General features: G+C 41.0%; 1 protein-coding gene and 1 long non-coding RNA gene across 14 annotated transcripts in view; one reads left to right on the forward strand and one right to left on the reverse strand.

Annotated features, from left to right (window-relative positions):
- The window catches only part of RAD51B (RAD51 paralog B), a 422,492-nt gene that overhangs the window by 207,272 nt on the left and 197,107 nt on the right, over positions 1-18,113 (forward strand). The gene's annotated exons all lie outside the window — the stretch shown is intronic.
- On the reverse strand, positions 12,230-17,618 carry LOC136791005 (uncharacterized). The gene is made up of 3 exons (XR_010832058.1): positions 16,894-17,618; positions 14,741-16,764; positions 12,230-13,942 (listed from the first exon to the last, which is right to left on the reverse strand). It is a non-coding gene; the product is annotated as an uncharacterized lncRNA (long non-coding RNA).

Raw genomic sequence — 18,113 nt, forward strand, 5'->3', positions numbered from 1 at the left:
GGGTACTCAGTGTAACAAGGGACCCTTGAGACAGAATTCACTGGGTTGTTGTGCATACATATATACTGTTTTTATGTGCTAAGTAGATATGACTTGTTGAATACGGTATGATTCACTTCTTATCCCAAGCTTCTAAACAATACAGCTGTAGAGCTGCTAAGCAGGTATTGCATTCCAGCCTAAAAGTATGGCAATCAAGGGAAGAGAATTGTGTGCAATACAGTGTGTAAAGGATCTTTATGCATGGGCTGTGATGTGTTCAGTTGTGCATTATGTTCATCTTTCATGTTTTACAAGTAAACTTCAAGTCAGAATATTTAAAACCTGAAATATGTATTTGCTTACAGTTGAGGTTAAGGATAGAACAGTAAAAGACATAGGTCTGAAAAAAAATCCATAAAATTAAAAGCAGTAAAGCATTTAACACAGTTACAAAGAATCATAGTTATTAGCTGATTGATTTTAGAAAATAAAAGATTGCTAAGATTCAGGAGCACTGATTTGAATACCACTGCTATGTTGTGGGAGAAAACAAGAATAAATGTTTAACATTGATGTATCTTGTTTATGTGTATGGTGTTGAAGCTGACAGCAAATTTAGGATGGAAGGGAACTAGATTCTTTAGTTTTGAAGTAGTTATCCACATTGACATAAATATTAACACTAGCTATTTACTTTGGTTTGAGTTTGATTGGTTGCTGTGTTTGACTGGCCCAGAATGAATTTGTATTTCTCCTGGATTGTTCCTAAAGGTGGTGATCTCTCAGTTGTAGACAGGGAAATAACAGGCCTCAGCTCATTAGGGTTCTGCTAGAAAGGCTCTGGCAGTTCTTTCCTTTCTTCTTTCCCTGGATTTTTTTTTTTTTTCTCTGAGGGGAGAATAAATCAGTGTGATGGCTGGAATAAGAACAGTTAGGCTCTTTTGCAGCCAATACATACCTTAGTCTCTAACATTATATTCAAATTGATTCATAAGTTACATGGATTTTGCTTTGGATATGACAACACATCTGTGGTCTGGCAAAGTCTGTTAGAATGCCTTATGTACTTTTCCCTCTCTGTTTGAACTGAGAAAATATCATACAGCTATGTTAACCAGCTCAGCCCTACTGCGATGGGGTTGCACGTTAAACTAACAGCATTGTCCTAGTACAAGGTTGCCTCAGTCACCTGCCTTTGCTCTAGGCTGTATGAGGTGCAGATGAGCATTAACTGTGGCCTTCATACCAAGCTCCACTCTGGAAACAAGAGTCCATCAGTGACTGTGCACTTGCTCAAAACATCATATGTTGTGTTATTGTAGCTTAACCACAGAGTAATGCCTTTGGAGATTATACTAATCCAATTAAATGTATTGCTAGCATTTGCAAACTGTTTCTGTAACTTCTGTAATCTCATCAAAGTTGCAGTGGTTATTGGTTAAACATAACTACATTTGAGGAGGAAAAGATAGAGAAGCCAATGTAGAATGACTTGTAGAGCTTTTCTCTATGTTCTTGATGTAGTTAACTGCCAAATGACCATGGTGCCTCTGGCCCCGATCTTGCTGTGTCCTGTAAGTTAAGTAGGCTTGGGCTGAAACCAACGTGACCAGCTTTTGTTGGGCACAGAATAGCGTTGGGTGGTAAACATCTTATTTCCTGCTAGGTTAGCATTGAGGTAGGAGGTGGGAACGACATAAAGAGGCATTGTATTTGTTGAAATGCTGTCATCCACATGAAGTGCAAGTCTCATTTTCACCCCTTGAACTCATTGAAACTTCTGTGGCATTTCTCACAAGAGATGGGATGTAACATGACTTGGAGAAGTTCAAGGATGTATCCTTCATTTAGAACTTAATTATACAAGCCCAGCCTTTATTTTAGCACAGCTCAAGTTATTTTTCTTTGGCAATGCTTGACTTTACAATACAGTTTGCATTAACTTTGTCTGGTGACATACATGGAAAAGGTCTATATGTGGTTAAGTTTGCTAGTATCCCTACAGAATCTGGGCAGATCTTCCTAGGCATTATGTTGTCTTTACCACCATAACCTTTGAATGGCAACTAATGCATTTGGGTCATAGCTGTGCATATGTTGTAGTACAAAGCATGTCCTCGCTCAGGGTCAAGTACCACGGGACTATTTGTAGGTGTCACTTCTTTCTAGGGTACTCCGAAGGTACGAGTGTCTATACATAGGCAAAGGTAAGGGTTGGTAAATTTGTCAGAGATGGAATACCTTTGTTGTCCAACTTCGGTAAGACTTTTGATAATGTAAATTTGTCTTGCAAATTGCCTCTCCTTTCCTGAATGTCATTAGGTTATAGTGTTCGGTGCCTTTGTGCACTGTGCCAGCCCCGATGATCAGTCGTTGGAGCAGGGAGGCCGGCCAGCTGACCCAGGAGGCAGTTATGCGGTGGTTTCCCAAACTACCAGTTACGGCACACCTCCAGGTGAGGGTGGAAATTTCAGAGAAATTTCAGAAGAAAGGAGGGAAATAGGAAGTGCAGTTGAGAGGCAGTTGATCAGCTTTCTGGTAAAGGATTAAGCCTGTGGCTCTTTGTAGTAGGTGTGGCTGGTAAATTCTATTTCTGTTGTGCAATAACCCCTGAGTTTTCAGAAAATCTTTCTAATTGGAATGGAAGGATAGAAATGTAAGTGCCTGCTCGAGAGTTGCAACATACCGTTTGGAAAAATGTGAACGTGGATGTCCTCCCCCATACTTCCGTCTCCCTAGCTGTTAGGTTGGCAGCGCTGGGGTCCTTGTCCTGAAGCCCCCCTGTGGGCAGGCTGCCTGCAAGCAGCAGGCTGGAAAGCAGCAGGGCTCGACCCAAGTCTGCTTGGCAGGTATGAATGCAGCCTGTCTGTCAGAAGGCTTACTGGCATCTACATGTTTTCACAAAACATTTAGTCTTTAGCAGATTGATTTTTAATTTGTTGTTATTATTTTTTACTGGCTTTGGTTGGGAAATATTCCAGCATAGCCAGTATTAGAGTGAAGAGCATACGTGTTACTCAGTTCAGTAAGTATGATCATTGATTAGCCATGGCTGCAAGTTGTTGCTATGCTTCCACAAATGGCAGGAAGCTATAGGTATGAAACAGTGTAAGTGACTAGGCCCAAATCTGCCATCAAACATGTCCCTCCAAATCCCACTGTGCAGCTGGGCACACGTACCTATCTGCAGGTGGAAATTAGAGCGCTATAATACAGGTTTGCAGACAGCAGCAAAGCTTCGAATCCAAATACATTAAGTGAGCAAGTTAAAGTATGAGAGTGTTGTCATATTCTGGCTTTTGGTGCATGAAGCTGTCACTTTAATAACCAATTGTGTTTAACTAAGTTGGAAGGGTAAATTTCTTGCACTCACAACAAATTCTGCTGTGTGTTCCCATAGTAGCGTCATGTTTTTGACTGTGTGACTTTAGACTTGCACAGTGAAATAGTTACATGACTTCATTTTTGTGCTGATCACGTATTATGAGCTTTATTTTACCTATGTTGATGATAGCAAAGTCAAAACTTAAACCTGCGTACTTATAGGTCCAAAATAAATTGTGGAAATCCTATTACTCATTCCCAGAACCTGTTATTTAATTTCATATCATTTGTTTTCATTTAATAATTTTTACAAATTATTTTGAGAATTAGTCTTCCTTACTGAAAAGAAGCGAGATGTTAGGGAAGGAACACTCCATTCTGGTCATCTAGTGTGAGTGATCATAAATCTCTTCTGGTAATTTCTTTGGCTGGAAGACCCGAAGCACTTCCTTTATAAGCAACAGATAAGCCTTGGAAGAATCCTTGGCCTTCAGTAGGTACCAGATATCTGGACGTTCTTTATTTCTGTCTGAACGGTTTGATTGTCTAAATAGACACTGACGTGCAAAATGCTTCTCATCATATGCAGCTCTGTTGACAACGATGGAAGTTACACGATGCTGTAGTGATCGATATCCGTGAGGCACCCTCCTAACCACTACCTCCTAAACTGTTTTCATTTTATCATGTTCGTAGCATGGTAATGAAATGAAGAATGTTGTTTAATTAGAATTATAATAGATGTAATATATGTGTGTAGAGCATATTTATTTGTGTGTATGTGTACAGCACAGCCTTATTATAACTGAATGGTATCAAACTAGCCTACTAAAATTATGACTAATCCGTGATCCAGCATCTGTAAAATGTTCACAGACATTGCCTTTAGGAAAAATGTGTTTTCTCCTATGCTGCTATTTCAGAAATTCCACACAGTGTCACTGCTCACTAGACTTAGTGCTCTCCAGGTCTCCTGCAGCTTGGTGGCAGGTTAGCCTTCTTTCTTCACGCAGCATCCTCAAAGAGCAGTTCTAAGTATACTTCTATATTTTTCTCCAGGATTGAAAGTGTACAGATAATAAACATATCTTTCCACTTCCTCAGACTCTGTTTTAAAGGGGAAATTCATCTTCCCACATTATTTGTGCCTTCAGCTTTTTTTTGATGCTTTAGTTCATGCATGAGACTGGATGTAAGCTTTTGTGAGATGCCTGCGTGCTATTGTGGGTGAGCTCTGAATCTCACATTCAGTTTACCAAGGCCACCTGTCAGTCTTTTAAGTTACAGAAACTTTCTGCCAATGTGGAGCTTTTTTGAGAGTTTATGTAAGGATAAAAATTGAAGTAAGTTTCTCAGGGAAGAAAATAGTTGTTTAGTCACATTCACTAAGACACTACATAGTCTGTATTCAGTGCTTTCTTATGCGTGTCAAGTTGATGTTATCTTTAATCATACTCTTATTTTGCAACAAAGTTAATATAATAATTGTTCTGCTTTTAATCAGTGTTCTTGTTCATTTGCTTTTCAAAGTCAAGGGCTCAGAACCACATTACAAGTTCTGCTTGAGAAGCATACTTGGAATTCCCCAGGGATTGTACTCCGTCATACTGCTCAAGTTGCTTGTTTTATATACTCCTAACCCAAGTGTGAAGAAGTTTAAATTGTTTGAAAGTGTAATGTAATCAAGTCTTAGAGTTTATGCCTCAGGTCAGATACATACCTCGAGAAGAGGTGGAAAAGCAGCCGTTAGCTGTTTTTTCTGTGTGAGATAGGTGGACTTCCCATTGTGTTGCTTTTTTGACACATCAGGCAGAGTGAATTTGCCCGTGATGTTCCTTTGCAGCAGTTAGTTGGCTTCACTGATCCCAAGACAAGTAGCAAAGTCACAGCACTGTTTTTTGGAGAGGATGGGTTAAATGTGTACATAAAGTAGGAATGCCCTGAATTACATCACTGGTCAATGACTAGACTTGCTTTACTTTCTGGCAATCAGGTTACGCTGGAAAAATGCCACATGCTTCAAATGTCTGGATGTGCAGCTTAACAAGTCAGCCATACTTCTCTTTGTCAGTCTTTGAAAGTTCCAGTGCAACACGCTAGTATTGGAAGGATAAGGATAGAAATATGTCACAACTGAGGGAACAGTCCTTGCTGGGTGCTGCTGGCATAATCATCAGCCCAGTAGCTGGTGAAAGTAACAGAGTAAAACAATTTATTATTTTTTTCATGTGTCACACATTCCTAGTTATTATCAAGTTAGGATGGTGTGGCATCATACTTTCTGCAAATATTTTTCACCATCTTTCACTTACATGAACATAGCTACTTTTCAACCCAAGCTACAACTTTTTTTAAGATTTTATGAGACTCTGATTATGTAGGACCAGACCAACCTCCAGCTGTGTAGGTGTGTGTTAGTAGTGATTATCTTTTGCAGGTTGGTCTTTCTTCTCTTTTTCCATAAAAGAACAAATGTCTGTACAATGTCAGCTCTACCTATGGTGAGGTTTTGATGCAAATGTACACACAGACGGGTGTCCACATTTAAAAGTATTTCCCTCCAAAGCCTTTCCTTTTAGCCTAGGAGGTGGTGAAACTGTACAGTCCATGGGTAAATTTGGCAGTCTCAAACTTGAGAGGAATGAAGTTGCACAGATGAACTTAATCTTTAGTGTAGGAGGTTATAGTTTATCTCCGGAGAGGGGCTGTTAACCGCAGTCTTCGTTCTGGACCTCAGATGGCATTTCAGACATGCTGGCTTATGGATATAGGCCTGCTTGAAAGACAGGACAAAGAACTTTAATGTTCACTGGAAAGCCAGCACAGGGAGTGGGGAAGTTGTCTGTCTGCTGGGGAAAAGCTCTGCAGTGCTACTTGCTCTCCAGTGACTTCACACCTGGCTGTCCTGAATGCCTTTAGCTGGGCAGAAAGCGACGAAGACAAGTATTGCAATTTCTTGTGGAACTGAGCTCAGCAGAAACGAGGAGAGTAGAATACGTGTTGCCTGCTCTTTGAGGCATCAGTGAAAATCTAAATGCATTCCTTAACTATGGAAAGCACGAAGGTATAATTAGAATTAAGACAGAAACACTACAGACAAATGTGTGATCGATGCCTCCAACTCAGCATTCTGTGATCATCTGAGCTTCCCTTGTGTGATTGATTTAGGGAAGTCTTTGAGTCTGTAAGGAGCCTGAAGCAGTCACTGGGAAGGACGAACTGCCTTGTTTGGGGAAGTGGGATTTTAACCCCAAGATTCACCTTAGCGGAGCGTTGGCAATAATATCCATACTGGGGAATGTGCTCTGTGAGTGGCAGAGCTCTGACTTCTGTCCCTCCTCTCCAGGGCCAAGTCTCTCTCTCAAGTGTCACTGCTGCTGACCTGTAGATGCCATCACTAGACGTGGCTGTGAGAATGCCACCGAAACTCTAAACAGCATTATGCGAGTCTTATTAAAACAATTAATATCGTACAGGGAGGTACCCTTTTACTAGGAAAAGTCATTCTCCTCTGTGTTATTCTGAACAATGGTGTGAAGACTTAGTCATTGGATGTTTTATACGTTATTGTTCTTGTGGAAAGCAAAGATCCAGACTCAGCTGATTGAAGGTGCTATAGGTACAAATCATCTTATGTGAGTAATAATCTGCTCACATGCTGAAAAAATTGTAGAAATTATCCTTAATATTTGTAGATGCCATTTGTCTTTCCAGAGAATTGTGAGTATCAGGAAACAACTTAGTAAAGTTACTTCATGAGATGGAGTCGTCTGCCTCCAGTTCTGAGAAACCAAATAGGAATGAAAATTGTAAGGGTGTTGGCAGCTCATCCCAGAGTTGCAGGAGGCTGAAGGATTGATGACTTGGCTTATTTTTACAGCTGTTTATCTTGCTTCTGCAATACAAGAATACATTTTAAAAATCCTGTAGGTTTCTAGTATGGGGAATAAGACACTAGTATGGAATTTTCTGCCTGGAGTTATCTGCTGCCTTATCTGGTCTCAGCTGAAACATTCTGAAAAAAGTACAGAATTTACAGGAATTCGTTGCAGATAACGAGAATTTGTGTAACCATTGCAGCTAGACAGATTCAAAATACATATCAACCTCAGATGACTACTTATAGTCACATAATAATTGATCCAATGTTCATATCATGCATTTTAAATTGAAATAGCAAAACAGGTTTAATAAATTTAGTACCTTGAGTTGCTATAACTACATCAATATTGCCAAACCTTAATAGGCTCAGAAAACTGAGATTTAAAATATATATATTTGGGAGATCTTTTAATTTGCCCCTTTACTCCTAACCTTTGGGGATGCAGTCAGACCATTTTCAAGCCAATCTCCAACTCGTTGTGACAGAGAAATGGATATATGATGAGCGCAAGAAAGGAGAGAAGGTTGAATAGGAAACCATCTGGGTTTTTCATAATCACTTGGCTCCAGAAATCAAAATCAAAGTTTTAAAAACACCAAACATTGCAGAGAATGGTTGAGTAATGAGCGAGTATGATGTTTTTATCTATATTTGTACAGCTTAGATATTTTCTTGTGTAGTTTCTTTGGCAAGTTTTGGAGGTTGCCAGGACTGCAGAGCAAATCTGAGAGGCAGACCCTGCCTGATTCCTTCTCTACCTCCCCCCACTGTTCAAATTCCAGTTTAACACTCTTGATGTTGCTATGGGATCATCAGTGACTTCTTTTATCTCTTATGAAATAGCATCACAGAGGCAGCATCAAGCAAAGAAACAGGATCAAACCTGGTTTTCTGGGGGAAGACTGTCACTTTCTCACAAACCAGTGCTTCTCTCTGTGCCGCTGGGCTTTTCAGCAGCATGCTGTGGAAGTGAAATCATGAGCAGTTGAACACAGAAGAGCTAATGAAGCCCTAGTTAGAAGGTAATACCATTCAAAATACAGTGAGGGGACCCGGCTGATCTCTCAGGTATCAGAAACAATTTATCAGTATAAATACGGCATTCTCCCAGGTGAATTCCCCTAGCTGTGAAGCCAGCTCAAGTCTGCCTGTGAAGCACTGCACTGTTCACTCCAGAACATCCCATGTTCGTAGCAATTTAATACAAGTGCTTCCCACCCAAGTGTTCGTTAGGCAGATTGTCTGATGCTCTTAAAGTCTAAGGAAGTCCCCCAAAATAAGTTTTTTTGTGAACTGCAGAGCAGGTTGAAAGGCTAGCATATATGCCTCTGAAGCTTTTCTGTTTGTGTAAAGTCATCCATCGACATGTTTATTCTTTATGTACATACTGGAACACAGTGCAGGCCTTCCTGGAAAGATCTAAAAGGATATTTTCTCTCCTCTACTAATAGTGAAAATGTATTAAATTTTACCTTTTTTTTTTTTGAAGAATTCAGTGAAGTTTAAAGGTTTACAAAGTCTATTCACAAGTGCAAGATATTGTTAGCAGGAATTTCCTTGAAACCTACTGTATGAGCTCCTTTGACCATGCTGAGTATTCTGAAATTATCGTCTTGGCTGTTGAAATTCATTGCAAAGCAAAAATGAAAAATGAATTTTTGTACATAATTGCAAGTCATTTTTATTCTAACTTTTCTATGATCTTTCAGCCTTTGACAGCCTCTTGTTTCACAGAGTTGTGTGTGCTACTGTCTGTGCTTCCAAATTATTTTTAGAAACTTTGGATTTGCAAGTCAAGTGAGACTTCCCCAGTTCTCATCTCAGGCTCACCCCAGTGTGCTGTGACACAGCTGAGCACATTTGTCTCGATTTCCTCTCTTTTCTCTTCCCATTTCTCACTGTGGTACCAGCATGTCAAGGGGCTCTTGGAATTCATAGAAAGAGGAACAATTTTGACCATTTTATAAAGAAAGCTAAAATCCCCCCTCTTTCTGGGCCTGTTCCACGTTTAATACACTGTGTTTTGGGGGAAGATGTCTACATATGCATTGTTACCCAGCGTCACATTGCTGGTACGCACTGATAAGATATCGTGCCTTGTGCTCAGCGTTGTTTTAGACCGGGACAAAAGTAGTCTTCCAGAATAAACTGAGTTTATTCTAAGTTTGTTTGAATGCCCAACTTTCAGTCCTGGGACCATGGGAAGTACCAAGGCATTTGCTGTACATCCTGGCAGTGTTTTGTTTGAAGGCAGTCACGCAGTGCCATCGTTTCCCCTGAGGCACAGTCTTGGGGCAGTCACGCAGAGACCCCATAAAACATTTATCTCTCAGAGCTCAGAACAGGTTTCTTTGAAAAACAACAGTAAAAAGGGGGGGGAGAAAATAAAAAGGATAGAGCATTTGTTTGTATTGCATAGCTGTGCAGTTCACAATTGTACTGCTAATCTCTGATACAATTAGGCATCAGCCCTAGCTGAAGTGTCACGCTGGCAAAGTGCTTGAAGGAATGTCATGATGTTGTTGGAAATGACATTGGTCATGCAGTAGGGGACAGTCTCCTGTCACAGTCTGTAACAAGCCAGTACCCAGCGGAGCTGCAGTGCTGGTAAAGCCAGGCATGCCAGCTTCTGCACTGAGATGCAAACCAGATTCCCAACTGCTTGTAGCTACTGCTATCTCACAGCATTTTCCAGCAGAGCAGAAATGTTAACCCTGACCGCCTATTCCAGTTACAGCCTGGCAGTCCTTTTCTGCCTCCTAAACAGTAGTTTAGTAGTTGAGACACACTTAGTGCTTTTCATTTCCTGGTCTCAGTTCTTGACCACTGGCCCTGTTTCATCGGTGAGAAGAATTACTTGCAGTCATGGGTTTTTCAAGTATGTCTGATCAGGTTCATTCCTCTAGGGAGAAAAATCAAAAGCTTTCAGTGTTTACCTAGATGCTGTAGGGCTACACTGAGTTCTTAAAAAAATCCCGCCCAAATTGTATGTTAATGAGTGTTGGAGATGTTTTGTATTTTTTTTAAGCAGATAGAATAGTTTGCATAATCATAAAATGTATAAGTCACCTTAATTCATTTTTTTTTTATTTAGATCATCAGACACGGTATTTAAAGAAAAAAAGCACACCCACACTCAAGTTTATCATCTGGACTATTACAACAGTCATAAGTTAATTCTCCAGTTATCTTTTCTGCAAGACTTTTTATAGTATAACAAGTGAAGTTCGAGCTCCTGTTTTGAAATTTATCATCTTGTCAAAGTGACAGAGCTCATGCGGCATAAAAGGTCCATTACTATGTTATATATAAACTTTTTGTTTTCCTCTCCTACTGTTCTTGCAGGGAACTAAAAATGCTTTGGACAACAGATGTGGAACACTTAAAATATTTGGAATGTGTGGGAATATACTGTGGGACCACCTGTCCTGCGATGTGAAAGACAGAATCAGTTTGTGAGCACTGTTCATTACAATGGCAGTGACAGAGAACAGGAGGAGACATACAACACAAGTAAAGCAGGATGAAAACTGCTGGGTAATTGTACAGGGTTGACTTTATTCAAGGAACTAAGGGAAGAAAGGCAAATTAACAAGTTCAATATTAATTAATAGTTGGTCAATAATCGACGTTTTAGATTCCCTTAGTAAATATAGCCTGAAGCAGTTTTTCTGCTCAGGAAGCTCATGATTATAAGAAAAGAGAGATTTTATCTGATTTAGCCTAAATAAGGTACTTTATTTATTGTCTGACTACTTCTAATAGTCAGATCCTATCTATTTAGTTATAAATTAACAATTACAGCTAATAATGGGTTTATTGACTATCCTTTGTGGAAACAAAGCAAACAAACAAACAAAAAACTATTTACCTGTTGTAGAAAGCCAAGGTTTTGGTAATAATATGGATTCCTTTAGAGCCTGAGGATTTCAAGGTGATTTGTAGCCGGTGTCTGTTTTTGTACACATTTACTATTTATTGACCAAAGTTAACAAATGCTGTTTCACAGATGAGGGAACAAAGGCCCAGATAGGATCAGTATGTTGCATTTGCATTTCTCCATTCTCAGTTCTGGCATGCGAACACCCACGATTCTTTATTATCTTTTTCCTTCAATGATTTTTGAAAAGGGGGACAGTAAAATTGGGATGATAGCTACTTCCCCGCCTCAGGGAAGAGCTGTGAGGATGGTTAATGTTTACCCCCCTCTTCCTCACCCCAGCTGCTGCACGAAGCTGCCACTGCTGCGGTCCCATCACAGCACGAGGGGAAGGTGATGTGTGGTGGCATTGCCCACAGACAGGTATAGGCTGGAAAGCAGTGTTAGCAGGCTTTGTTCTAAAAAAAAAAATGAAAATGATATATAAATCAGAAAGAAATTCACGCAGCCGGTTTCATTCCTCTCGTTTGACTGACTTTGGAAACAGTGAAGCCTGGCTGCACTTTGTGGATTGATCTCACTCCACGTTTTGGGGATGGATGGGAAGCAGACCTTCAAAACTGCAGCCTGCGGCTGCTGGTAGATGCACAGAAACAGCGAACGAAACAGCTGTGGGTGCGTTCTCCCGATTAGGACGGATAGAAGAAGTCAGGACATACATTAGCCGTGTTTCCCACAGCGAGTACAATTCTCCCTGCCCTCGGATATAATGGCTCGCTGCTGTACACTGTGCAAACAAATTACGCGTACTGTGGGAGCCACAACTTTAAATTTCTCAACCTTTTTGCATGCAAAACTCTAGAATTAATTATGCTTTTTTACATTTAAAGTTCCTCTTAGCTGGCTGGAGGGAGGTCTTTGTGATTAAAGGAAGCAGGTTTCATTGAGCTAGACGAGTTGTGATCTGTCCTCTTTTTCACCTCCCCTCAGGGCAAAGACCAACAGCTTGAGGGTGACCCCTCCAAGAAGTTTCACTGAAAAGGAAGATGAGAAAGGCTGGACAGGCTCTTTCTAATGCTCTGCGCTGGAGCCAGGAAAAGGCAGCTGTTTCTAGCCTTTCTGCTTTTTTTTTTTTTTTTTTTTTTTTTTTTTTTTTTGCCCCTCGCCCCCCCCCCCCCCGGTGGCTGAGATCTGGGCTTGCTGCCATATCTGTTTGTCTGTCTGTCTCATGTTGTTTTTCTCAGAGCTTCAGAGGCCAGTTGCCCATAGTCAGTTGCTGGGAACAGAGGTTGTTCCTTGTATCGTCTTAACTCTCCATGCCAGAGTGTTCATGCTTGAATAGGAAACAGCAAGATCTGTCAAAATAGCCCTTTTCTTTGGCGCTTTGAGGCTGCATTCTCCACGGCCATCTGTTCCCTTTCACCCTTTTGGACAATGTTGCTATTTGAAACCAAGCACTCTTTGCTCTCTCCCTTTCCCCTTGCCCTCCCCCCCACCCCCAAATCTGGGAAAAAGGGGAAAAAAAAGTTGTTTCTGGCCCTGCCTGGCCCCTGGAGGATTCAACCATTTTGTAGTCCAAGCGTTAAAAGTGATATTTTGCTTTTTTTTTTTTTCACTGACTTTAAAAAATGTAATACATCTCAGGAGAGAAGAGTCACTGCAGCAAAAGATCATTTTGGATTTATGCGTTATTCTCCACAGAGCACTTCGGTGTCCTGTTGATGCCTGATGCAGCCTACAGCACAAACTTGGCAAGTCTCAAAATAGTTTGCATTATAGCAGGAGCGGAAGGAACCTCCTATAGTTAAGGCCATATAACTGTTTCCCTTCTACCCCTCTGTGTCCAGGCAGAACAGCTTATCAGGATGAAATTTTCCAGTCCTGGTGGCTGTCCAAAATTGAATTTATTTGGTTAGTTTGAGATAAAGTGAGTCATTGCTTATTGAGAATGAGATGAAGAAAAAAGAATATACCTCCTCAGGGCCGGGACGGGACCTGCGACGTGAAGAAAGGGGCTGGCTGGCTGGGAGGCTCCTGGAAGGTCCGGGTCAATCAGGGAGGGAAGCCAGACCCTTGTAATCCTCGTTCATTTTAACATCCTCCATGTTACTGCCTCGCTCCGTGTATAAGTATGCACACACGCATGATTTTTCAGCTTTGTAAATGAATCCGTTCTGAACAGTGAGCCACTGTGGGCTGTGCAGGTACTAAAATTTTTTGTCGTTATCTTATAATGGGAGGGAAGGCATTTTGTGGGAGTGTAGCAGCTGTGTAATAAAGAAGTACAGAAGTGCCCGGTTGGCCTATGTGGTGAAGGTACTCCAAGCACTCGGCTGTCCCTGCCCGCTAGGTGTGGAAGGGTTGCCAGGCCAGCCCCAAAAGCACTTCTTCAGGCCACTGTCACAGCCCTCAGCTCGCGTCATGGATCCCTCTACGCTAAGAAACAGATGCAGCCGGTGAGAGGTACACTGGCAAATACAGAAACGTGGTTCCCTATTCACAGAAACACCACAGTCAGCCCTGATGCTGTTTGTTGCGAGAAATAACCGGGTCCCTCACTCTGCATTTGCTAGGCAGAGTTAGTCACACGTACCGTTTTTTACATTTAATGTTTCCTAACTTTTATGTTCCTCATCATACAACCAAAACATTCTTTCAGTTTAGGTTTTGTGATGGATAATATTAGGAGTTTGGCCAAATCTGAACTCCAGATGTGAACAGCTGTAATTTGCAAACCATCATCTCTAGCCCCCGAATGTTTGGCTGACCTCTGTTTCCATGTTGCAGGCTGAAAGGGAATTGTCTCATCCTGGAATTTCGTTTTTGACAACTTTGGCTGATGATCCAAGTACGCTTGTTGTTTTTATTTACACCTAGAGGGAATTGTTTTAACTGTTAATTACGTGACCAGTGTTAAGAACACCAAAGGCTAAATTTTCAGAGAAATGACCGTCATCGTAATGCAAATTAAAGCAGTTTACTCAGTTTGCGTACAAGAAATCGTAAATTCGAGATCGTTAAACGTAGCCCTTGTGGTTAACATCCCCACCCTGAACTCTTAATGACTGGAGATTTTCAACCATCTACATCAGGAAATTGTCACTCGCTGAGATTTGAAAACACTCCTGAAAGAGAACCAGTGCTGAAATAATCCTGGGAGTATAAAGGACAGATAACTTCGTTCACCAGTTCAAATGCAGGGAGTGAGGCTGTGATCAAAAATTGTTGTTTGCGAAGGCTTTTTAGTCTATGCGAAGTATTTTGAGAAAGGTCCAGTGGCTGAATGGCAGTGCTAAGTTAATCAGGCAGTTAATCAAGCTAACTCGCGTGCTGGCAGTGGGCTGGCTGCAGCATCACAACATCCTCTGTGGCTCCTTAGCAGAATGTATTTCCCAAGGCAGACTTCAGTGCTCACTTAAAACTAACTTACTTATGCCTACTGTCCTTTTCTGTCTGCCATGTAGACATACCATCAGACTGCTCCCCGGGAAGTGGACAGCCGTGTCAGAAACACCCTCAGTATGGTAGCACTAATTGGCCCTTTTATTGGCCACTTTATCGCACATTGAGTTCTCCATCAGAAACTTGACTCTCCCTCTTCCACCCCCTTCACCCTTCCGCGCTCTGCCTCTCAAATGTAATTTAAGGTTAATTTGCAGACTGGCTCCTACCTTTGCCTCGACTGCTGTTGCTTTTGCCTGCACTGTGTCAGTTTTGTGGGTACTGGAGATAAGCTGCCAAAACACTGTTTCTTTACCAGAACGTATTTTATGGAAAAAAACGTAGACTATGGGAATCCAGTCTGTGTTTCAGACCACAGCATCCGAACATGGCCATAATGCTGTGAGCTGCATTCTGAAACACTGCAGTTTCAAAACTGCATCTCTCTCTTCATCTCCCAGATGTATTAGTTTTTGTTCCGCCTTTATGGGATTTAGCCGTTTAGACTTCCAGACTGTTATGGTTTGGTTTGTTGTTTTTTTTTGTCCTTGTCAGGGAGGAGTGTAACAGCTGGCTCATTTGGTTCTAGCCTGGAAAGTTCGGAAGTGGCAAATCCAGATGATGGGTAAACACTAGCAGAGACTGATGAATTTTAGCAGCTGAGATTAACCATCCTGGGAAAATCAGATACGATAATACCACGGTTGTGTAGGTCAGAGGCCTGAGGCTTGCAACAGGCAAGGCTTCAGTTGCTTTGACAGCATGATTTTAAATCTCCGTTCTTTATTCAAGCCTTAAGGGGCCTACACATGTGTAACTCTAGCATTCTGCCCAGTCCCTCCTACGTGCCTTCTGATTAATATCATGATCTGTTTAATTCCCTGAGGGAACTTAACAACAACAACAACAAAACAAAACAAAAAAACAGCAATAACTTGTAGCATGATTGGTGAGGTGATAATTGAAAGCATTTTCTGGTTCACAGGGCCCTAGCATTGCCAGATGCCATGATTGGGCAAGCTTTGTTTTTTAAACCTATGCATCCTTTATATGTGCATGCAGGCAAAATTCCCGCTGTTTCTTTTTTTCTTCCCCCTTAGAACTGTGGTTTGGGACTTTATTTTCTAGTCTTGGAGAGACAGGAAGAAGTGAGTGTATAGGATAGGTTAGATGGAAGAAGCTGCTCTAAGTTTTCGTGGTGAGCAATGTGGGAAAGAACTCTGGATACTGAGAATGGTGTAAATTTAGGACAATTCTAAATTTTTTTTTAAAAAAAGAAGGAATTTCTCAAAATCTCTCGTTAGAAAGGGAAAGAGGGTGAGCTGAGGTTGTAGAAAGGTATCAGCTTATAACCACTGTCTTCTACTTGGTCTTCATCATCCCTCTCACGACAGGCCTACTTACTCAGTCACTTGCATTCAAAATGCAGGATCAGTAGAGTGTGGAAAGTGATCGATTTGTGGTACATCAGGCCACAGAAGCAAAAAATTCATGCTGGTAAAAAGAAAGAATCTGCTCCCAAGGATCTTTAATCCCAGATTCCCTGATTTGGGCTCTGTTTCAGGTGCTGTAAACCACCAGCTGTCTTCCCACCTCCACAGATCTCCTGAGACCTGACCATTTTGTTCATGGCTGGTAGATTGCCTGGCAAGAAATCAGACCAGCTGGATTTTCTCATTTCTTAATGTCAATTCCTTTTTTCAGGTCAGCAGACAGGAGTCTCTGTACTACCACGTGTGTGCTTCTCTCTCTGTCCATGTGTCTCAACTCAAAACAGAAATCAACATGAACACACTGATGGCAGGCAAGGCGACTTGCTAGGGCAGCCCACGCTGACCATGGTGGGCACGCTGGTCAGTGGCAGTGGCATGAGATGAATAACACCAGCATCTGGCCAGTTCTCTGGAGGACTTCCTATGTCTTGACCTGGATGGAGGTGCCAGCTGAGTTTGCAGGATAGAATAACGGTTAATATTGCTTATTTGAAAAAGCTTCTAATGTTTTGTGGAGAATACTAGAAGACCCGATTTATACACAGTTTTACTGGTCTGTCACGTATTTTGGTTTATTTTCTGTCATCCCCTAGGGAAGATTCCTTCTAAGTGGGAAATAAGCAGCAGCAGCAGCTAACAGGCTCTTAAACTGCAATTCTCATGAAAAGAAGGTCTTCAGGTCAGGAGCTATCATTTTGTTCTGTTTGTATGGTGTTTTGCATACTGCAGATGAGAGCTCTAGGAGTTGTCACATGCAATGGCTGTAAAAAAGACAGCAGAAAGAACCTTATTTTTCATGTAGTATCAGATTAGCATTGTAAAAATCACGCACAATATGAACACAGATACACAGGAATATACAATGGTAAGCAAAAAGTGTGAAAACTCACCTGTGTGGGATATATGAGGCAAACTGTGTTGTCCAAAATTAGTCAGTTCATTCTCTTTTTGTCTCATTCGTTGCTGTCTCTCCATAAGAACTTTGCAGCTGGAGTCTTAAGTGGCAATTTTCTGTCTCTCGATGATGACTGAATCAGAATAGCAGTTTCAGCATAGTCTTTAGTAGGCTCTTCACTTCTCTAGGAGTAACATAGCTACGTACTAGGGTTGGTCAAAAAAATTTCTGTTGAAATTGTTTTTTTATTTTGTTTTAAACTGGGGGATTAGTAGGGGTTTATATTTAATATCTTTGATAAGTATATTTTGATGGCTGTGCCCCTGAAGAAAAAAGAGAAAACTAAATTACCTACCATTGACAATTTCAGTTTCAAACTAAAACATTTTTACTTATTGTTATTCCAGATTACTTCAGATTTTAATTAATCTTTTGGATTTTTTGGACAGATTTAGACTTACTAGTTGTTTGGAAGTAAAATTGATGGATTACCTCTCTTAATAAAAGAAAGCAAATAAACAGTTTAAAAGTAAGGATTTTTGCATGGCTAATTTTGTGGCCAAGCTTGATTCCTTACAGCAACAACTGGTTTTCTTGCCATATGTCCTAAGTAATAAAAGAGTGTGTGAAGGCAATACTGCCAATACTCAGCAAGCAAGTTTTGACTTTTCTCCCAAGATGACCTGGCACGCCTGCATGATACATTAACTGAAACAGAACCGTACAGTTAGAACAGGGAGAGACATTTTCTTTAGCGTCTGTACAAATCAGTAATTTGTGTTTACCTAGGTATGTATAGTTGTGCTTTGTCTTAAGTAAGTGATATTAAATGGTGGTCTAAGTATCTGCCTCCTGTTATTTTAAAGAACCTGTTGTGTTTTTTTTTGTTTGTTTGTTTGTTTTATCATCCTCAGCCATTGTCTCTTAGTTTAGTGTATGTTGAGGGCAGAGAGTATATGCCAGGAAGGGTTTGGACTGACATACCTTGGCTGACCAGTGCAGAGAGTGAGATGGTCACCAGTGCATGGTAAGAGAATCAGAGTCACCTTTGGCTCAAGAGAACAGTGCGGAGAAGGGCTGCAGATGGCAGAAGTCAGTGAGTGGGAGTTTGAAGAGCTCTGTGGTTAGTTACTTCACAGATGAGTTTGTCCTGTGGGTTGTTTTGTACTGTGTGATGGGTTTTTCCACCACTGGATATTTTTATACTTGTACTTT

The sequence above is a fragment of the Anser cygnoides genome, chromosome 5, assembly GCF_040182565.1.
Source record: "Anser cygnoides isolate HZ-2024a breed goose chromosome 5, Taihu_goose_T2T_genome, whole genome shotgun sequence".
Classification (NCBI taxonomy): domain Eukaryota; kingdom Metazoa; phylum Chordata; class Aves; order Anseriformes; family Anatidae; genus Anser; species Anser cygnoides.